Genomic DNA, 7,205 nt, shown 5'->3' with positions numbered 1-7,205 from the left:
ATCCAGCAGGGTAAATAAAATATGAACATAAAATTAGAGGGTTATAATAACACGTGAGGTTCACTTAGACACAGTCTTCTTACTTTCACATCCTTGTTAAGGTTCTCCCAGAGAGCTGTTTCACAGACACAATGCTGACCCTGAAACGCAATTTATAGACATGCTTATTTAGGTTTCCAGATAAAGGGGAAAAAAATCAATGATTAGCATGCGTTTTCTGAGACTGAATAAATGAAAATTGTATGAAGTTCAGAGTCAAGTCTCAAGGCTTGGAGAGACTGTTCTATTTTGTTACCATTGAAGGAGTATTATGAATTTGCTGTCTTTCCCTTGGCTTCTAACCATAATTTTTTGGTTTGGTTTGGTGTGCTTTTTACGGGGAAGCATGGCTGGAAAACCAAAGGAAAAATACAAAACACACACACACGTTTTTGTCAGAAAAGTTTCAGATTATATGACAGTAGCAAAACATTTTCCCATCAAGGGCCATCAACTCACAAGTCAATATACAAATAAAATAAAATTCAGATAGCAACAATTTTAATGTTAAAGTTAGGTTAACTTCTTGCGAATAATATTTAACCAAATTAAACCAAAATAAACTATAAACTCTTTAGTCAATTAAGTAAATAAGAAAAGAGGCAAAAGGCAAAAGCAAAAAACAAAAGGACGAAAAGACACTGAGCCTAGTGACTGGAGGACGCCCACATGCAGTTCTAGAGGATGACAGACATGAATAGGAGGATGAAGAAGAGTTGGCAGAGAAGGTGGGGAAGGTCATTCCAGGCAGGAGAACAGGAGATGCCAAAGCGTGCTATTATGCTTTTGCTTCAGTTTCTTATCCCTTATGCACCTGTGACCATGAACCATTACTTAGCTTTCTCTCTTACACAGCATCTTAACTTCAGCTCATTGCAGCAAATTTTCTATGGCTTGTCTTCACCTTTACTACAACTATTAGGCCATCTTTTAATGGGTTGGCCTGGGAGGTTTGCTTTTAATCAATCCTTTCCCACACTGTAACTTTAAAAATGCTGCGTGGGAAAAATTAATTCTGCGTAAATCCCTTTCCCCATTCTTCTTCCTCGGATTTACCTTGTGAATTTATTCATATCATAGCCTTTTACAGTCTGTATTATAAATTTCTACTTTCCTATCTGTCTTCCCCACCAGACTATGAGCTCCTGGGGAGAAGGAACTCTCTTTTCTATTGAACACTTACATGTATATTGAACAGAACAGGCAAAATGTCAGGCAACTCTTACTCTAACACTTCTTTCCTAATGGCATTCTCCTCAAGTTGGTTTTCTGCTTCATCTTTTCTGCCTGCTTCATTACAACTTCACCAACTGTGTTACCTAGTTTTCTCATCTTTGCTAATCTCACAAGTGAAATGGTATCTAATGATGGTTTTAATTTAATTTGCAGTTCTCTTATTATGAGTAAAGATGTTGCTATTTTCATATATTTAAAATCCATTTGTCCACCTATGCTTGTTTTTCTATAGTTTGTATTTTTGACTGATTTATTTTCTAAGGTGACTATTAACCTGTAAGCCAACAACAACCAAAAAAAACCCATTGCCATCAAGTCGATTCCGACTGATAGCGACTGTATAGGACAGAGTAGAACTGCCCCATAGAGTTTCCAAGGAGCGTCTGGTGGATTTGAACTGCCGATCTTTTGGTTAGCAGCCGTAGCTCTTAACCACTACGTCACCAGGGTCCATGAAAATGATGTCTAATGGTTAAAAGGTCAGGGTTTGGAGTTAGGTAGATCTGTGTTTAATTCTTGGCTCTGGGCATTTGTCATCATCTGTAAAATGGGGATGAAAATAACACTTCCTCTCTCATGGAGCTGTCATGAGTATTACATGAGAAAAGTGGCAGCTCACCTAGCATATAATTACAGGTACCATTTAGTATTTACAATCATTATCATTATTAGAGATAACAATAATAACACAGTAATTAAAGTTTATATTGATATAGCGTTGTTAAATGTCTTAAGTATTCTAACATCTGTTCAAATCTTTACAGTAACCCTGTAAAGTGGGTAGGACTTCACTAAAATAACGTCTTACTTGTGCTCTCTAGACCAGAAGAGTGAAAAGAGATGTAGGTGAGCCTTTTAGGTCAGTAGGAGAGAAGACAAGGCTCAGGTAGGCTAGGTCTGAGAGCTACTTCTAACCGCACCTTGTAGGTAGTGGAAAAACAGTGCATGAGGCTGAGACTGAATGTGACAAATGTAAAAGAACACTGGACAGGGATTTTGTATAGTGTAACCCAGATGTCATCAGAAGCTTTCTCAACCTTTGAGATCCAGTATTCATGCTCCATAGACATTCCAAGCCCCTGCCCCCAAAGGTTTCTGCAAGTTTCTGTAAGGTTTACATTCTAATGGCCCCTCTGTTTCCAAACTCCTTCTCCCAGTGAATTGGTGTGGTTTGTGGATCACTTTGGCATTCAACATACACTCTGTTCTTGTTGCTTTGACCCTGGTAGAAGTTCACCCCTCACACAATTCCACAACACAACACAACAAAATACACACTTTTGTGAGGCAGAGGAGATATTACTGAAAATTTGAGGGACAGAAGAGGGATTCACATTGTCAAAATGCAGACAGAAAGAAGTCTTCAGACTGCACATGGACACCCTTATTCATCTTTTGGTCACTCCACAATCAGAAATACTTTTCACTGGCTGCTAATTCCCCATATTCCCCCAGATCCGAGCTTTGCTCATCTTGCTACCTCTTTTCTCATCTACTCCTCTGATTTCTACTTTTTTCCAGCCTCTTCCTTGATTAGTCCCAGGAACTTCAAATTCTACTTATTCTGCTTTGCAGAGCAATTCGGTTCTCTTCAGTCTTTGCCCCCAAACATGGATGTAGGTCAACCTCTGTATTTCCCAAGCCATTACATGTTTAGCAGAACAAAAGGGATTTTCATGTAACTAACCTTTTGGAGGCAGCCCTGGTGGTACAGTGGTTGAGCGCTTGGCTGCTAACCAAAAGGTTGCAGGTTCAAACCTACCAGCCAATCTGCAGGAGAAAGATGAGGCAGTCTGCTTCTACAAAGATCTACAGCCTTGGAAATCCTATGGGGACAGTTCTACTCTGTCCTGTAGGGTCACTATGAGTCTGATTCAACAGCAATGGGTAGTAACCTTTTCAGAAGACTTCTCTTTGCCTGTTGGCTCCATTCTCTAAGTTGTGGTTATACATTATTTTTTTTCCTCCATGACATCAGCATTTAAAACTTCACACAGTACCAACATATTTGCCTCCATGTCCCCAATGCTCAGATGTTAACTGAATAAGTGTACACTTTCTGGAGAGTGAGGATGAAAGCTCCAAATGTGTATTCATGAAATGGCTAGATTCAAAGTTCTATATATTTCTAGTCAATCAAGTTGTTAATTTTATTGTATAAATATTCATGCCATTATTAACTTTTTTTTATTGTTGTAGTTTAAATGAAGTTTACATTTCAAGTTAGTCTCCCATACAAAAATTTATACATAGTTATGCTGCTCTCCCCTTACTGTGACAGCACACTCATCCTTTCCACCCGATTCCCCACATCCATTCATCATGCCATTATTAACTTTTGTATAACTGATCTATCAGTCTCTGAAGACAGTTGAAATTTCCCACAATTTCTCTTGTAATTCTGTCAATTTTTATTTTATACATTTTAAGGTTATGGTCATTGGGCACATATAGGTTCAGAATTGTTATAATATATTGGTGAACTCTTTATTTTATCATTATGTAATGACCCTCTGTCTTTAATAAAGTTTTCTGCTTTAAAGTCTATTTTGAATGATATAAATATAAATACGTCAGCTTTCTTTTGGTTTGTATTGGAAGAGTATATCTTTTTCTATCCTTTTGCTTTCATCCTTTCTACGTACTTATACTTTGGGTAAATCTCTTATAAAGGATATAGCCAGATTTTGTTTTATCTCATCTGAGAATCTTTATATTTTAACCAGCAAGTTTAACCCATTCACCCTCCTAGTGATTACTGCTATATCTGGATTTAATTTCTACCATCTTATTTTGGGTTATTTACCACACCTTTCTTCTTTTTCCTCCTTCTACGCTTTACTCTTTCTCCTAACCTCATTGGTTTGGAAGGTAGACATTCCAACCTTAAGCAAGTTTGGCTATTTGTGAAAACTGATTTAAAAAACCAATGTGCTCCTTATAAGGGACTTTCCAACCTTAAGCAAGTTTGGCTACTTGTGAAAACTGATTTAAAAAAACCAATGTGCTCATTATAAGGGACATTCCAACCTGAAGCAAGTTTGGCTATTTGTGAAAAATGATTTTAAAATAAACCAACGTGCTCATTATAGGGGATAAGGACACTGGGAAAAAGACTGTTCTGCCAGATTTAATAGGGAATCATAAGCGTAAATTGTACCTAAATAAAGATGATTTTTCAAAAGTGCAGGGGCGGGAGGGGGAGCAGAATCATGGATTTGCTCAAATTCTCCTCCAAAGGGCCTAATGGTACTTATTTATTTTTGTTACCTTAATTAATGAACATTCTTAATATATACCAGTGACTCTATTTCTGTAGGAAATCCTGCTGCTTTAACACAATTTGCTCCTATCCTGCTTGTTAGTCTGACAACATTTTTCTGTTTTGTGACTATGAAATAAATTCTGAGGAAAAAATTCTTCTGGAAGAAATAGATTAGATTATAATTAAAATATCTGATTTTGGAACATTTTGTAACCAACAGCTCAGATAGCTGAACCGATAGCCCTATTAAGAGCATGTCAACTTGCTAAAAGTTAAAGAGTTAATATCCATACTGTCTATGGATGAGCTTTCGAGATTGCTCATGATTTCAGCATACTGTACAAAGGGGTTTCCTAACTTCCTCAGACAACTCAATCAAAAATTGAAAACAGAAATTAATGTCTTACTGAAAAAAATCCAACACCCAAAGAAAATTTCAGTTATTAAGGTTAAAACTCATACTAAGTTAATATTTTTAAAATTAAAAGATATTCTTAGGCTACTGTGATACAAAGAGCCTTTACTAGCATTAGTATTACAAAGGCATTGCGCAATCTGATTTCTGTATTAAGAAAGAGTGGTTAAAATACAACACTCTGCCCTCGTTAGGGGCTGGGTGATGAGTAAGGGGAAAGACATGGGTTTTGTCAAAACTGTTTCATACTGCTTGGTGTCTCCTGAACTACCTTCAGACCTATAATACTTATGCTGCTAATAATAATAACCCAAGTGACAGGGACAATTGGTTCAAACTTTACAAAAATATTAGTCAAAATATTTTATATAAAAGGGCCAAAATCGTACTCATTTTATTTATTATAAACCAAGAGAAAAAATGTGAAGAAATCCCCACATCAAGGATCAGGCATCTGGGGCACTACCAACCCGGGTAAATTGCAGATTCGCAATATGTGGTTTTGTCAGGCCACGCAAATAGTACAAACTCCGGCCCCAAAGTGGCATGAGGGCTGCCGCTTGGCCACGTGTTCTCAGGAGGGACTTTTTTTCCTCCAATCAGAACCAAGACAAAATGACTTATTTCTTTGCTCTCTGCTTTTTCATGTAAAATTATTTTTTCTAATCCATCCTTTCTCTGAGGGTAAAACTCTTTGTGGCTCTTGGTTTTAGGGAGCCTGCTATATAACTCCCTAATATTTGCTCCTGTCCTCTGTGTAGCCTCTTCTTAAAACTATAAATCTAGGCCACTTGGCATTAGTAGATGCTCCCAGAGCAACTGCTGCCCTCAGCATTTGCTTGCCTCCCTAAATACACCTTCACTTTGTTCTGGCTTCAGAGGATTTCTTTTTGCAAGCTCAGACATACATCTTAAAGTGTATTTTTGTTGTTATTTATGTAACATGCTTAGATGTTTCATAGCAAAGCATTTTTTTTTTTAATTTAGTCTTCCATATTCCCCCCCACTACCACCATCTAATTTTCCTTCAGAAATTCTCACTACTCTAATTCATGACACCACCTTCCAATTACCTGGTCACAATACAAAAAATTGAGCCTAGACTACTCCCTCTCTTAATCTTTCATACCCCAGTATAACTTCTATTGTTTCTAAGTTTTAAGTATCTCTTGAATTTGTTCTCCTTCATTCCAACCACCACTGCCTTTAGAATTTAGCATTTCTTTTCTGGACCACTAAAATCTGTTTCCACGTTTTTCCTCACATCCATACTTTACACAGCTGCCTGCATAACCTACGTAAAATAAAAATCTGACCATGTCATTTGCATAATTAACAATGTCTCCTCATCACCATTGAGGTAAAGTGTCAATTACTTACCATGGCATATAAGGTCCTCTATAATCATCCCTCTCTATCCTGCAGTCATACCAAACTACATGCACTCTTCTGCTTGATATACCATCTTCTCGTCATCCCCACACCTCACCCCAGCTTCCTTGGCCACCTGTTAACTACTTATCTTTCAGAACCTGGGTCAAGAATCTTCTCTTCCAGGAAACATGCAGGCAAATTCTTACCTCACCTTTTCTTACATCACTGTGTACTATGCACTTAACTATTACAGCACTTACCACGTTGTATTACAATCATTTATCTGTTACCCTAGTTAGACTATGAACTTAAGGCCAGAGAAAACTTACCTCTTTATTCACAGCACCAGGCACAGTGTCAATTACATGAGGTACTTGATATTTATTGAATGTTGGTAACTTCTACAATACCTTTTGAAGTTGACTCCTATATTTCACTGCCACTGTCCAAGTTCAGTCTCCTACTTCTAACTCTATCCTCTTGGAACTCCTTCTACTTCTAGCTTATCAATATTCCTAAATGTAAATGTCTTTCCTAAACCCTTGCCATAGAGTCAATTACTTGTGGAGATCCCTTGTGTTATAGACGAGAACTGCCCCATAGGATTTTCTTGGCTGTAATCTTTACAGGTGGGTTTGAACCAGCAACCTTTCAGTTAGTAGTCGAGCACAAACCAATTGCTCCACCCAGGGACTTACATCCTTCCTAATGTCATGTCCTGCACAGTCTCAGAATCTATTGCTGTTGGCCCCTGCCTCATTTTCCCTGCTGCTCCAGTACCTCATATCAACCCACTAATTTCCTGAAATGGCAGCTAGCTCCATCCTAATTATTAAACCACTCGGAGACCTAGGGCAGGCAGTACCCAACCAGCCT

Source organism: Trichechus manatus, unplaced genomic scaffold (genome assembly GCF_000243295.1).
Source record: "Trichechus manatus latirostris isolate Lorelei unplaced genomic scaffold, TriManLat1.0 scaffold00094, whole genome shotgun sequence".
NCBI classification, from domain to species: domain Eukaryota; kingdom Metazoa; phylum Chordata; class Mammalia; order Sirenia; family Trichechidae; genus Trichechus; species Trichechus manatus.
Note: the sequence above shows the minus strand (reverse complement) of the source record.